A 788-nucleotide genomic window follows, 5' to 3' on the forward strand; every position below is an offset into this window, starting at 1 on the left:
CTGAAGCACAATTGTTCCTCTCCTAACATCTGGAAAGGACAGAGGGTTTTGATTTGATTTGGTACATGCATTTTTCAGCTCTTCTTTTCACTGAGGAAAGTAGTTTTCATTTTGGTTCAGTCTGAATCAGGGTGTGTGTGGGTGTGTGTATTTAATGGTGGACACACACCAAACCATTTGTTACTACACAGCTGTAGTCATCAGGTCAAAGACAGGTAGCAGTGACCCACATAACGTGACTTTCTTTCTTTCTTTCTTGTGGGTGTGGGGGATGTAATACAATGTCAGGGCACCTTCTGGAGTTCACCACTGCATCTAGAGGCCAGACACCGGAAAGAATGTGTAGACCAGGAGTGACCAGCCCAGGGCTCACATGCCACAAGTGCCATAGCCAGCCTTTGTGCATGGCACAAAGCAAACTGGGGAAGGGACCAGCAGCACAGTGGCAGATAAGGCAGGAAGTAGACAGCAGGGCAGCAGATTGGGCAGGGAGCACAGAACAGGGGCAGAAAACAGAGCTCCAGATCCAGCAGTGGAAATGGATTTGGGGTGGCATTCAGGTAAGAAGCAGAGCTAATTTCGTAGATTTCATAGACATTAGGGCTGGAAGGGAACTTGGAAGATCATCGAGTCCAGCCCCCCACCCAAAGGGCAGGAAGTCAGCTGGGGTCATAGGATCCCAGCAAGATAAACATCCAATTTGCTCTTGAAGGTGTTCAATGTAGGTGCTTGAACCACCTCCGGTGGCAGGCTGTTCCAGAACTTGGAGGCTTGGACAGTAAAGAAAT

This window comes from Gavialis gangeticus, unplaced genomic scaffold, assembly GCF_001723915.1.
Source record: "Gavialis gangeticus isolate Ggan-Ray unplaced genomic scaffold, GavGan_comp1, whole genome shotgun sequence".
NCBI lineage: Eukaryota > Metazoa > Chordata > Crocodylia > Gavialidae > Gavialis > Gavialis gangeticus.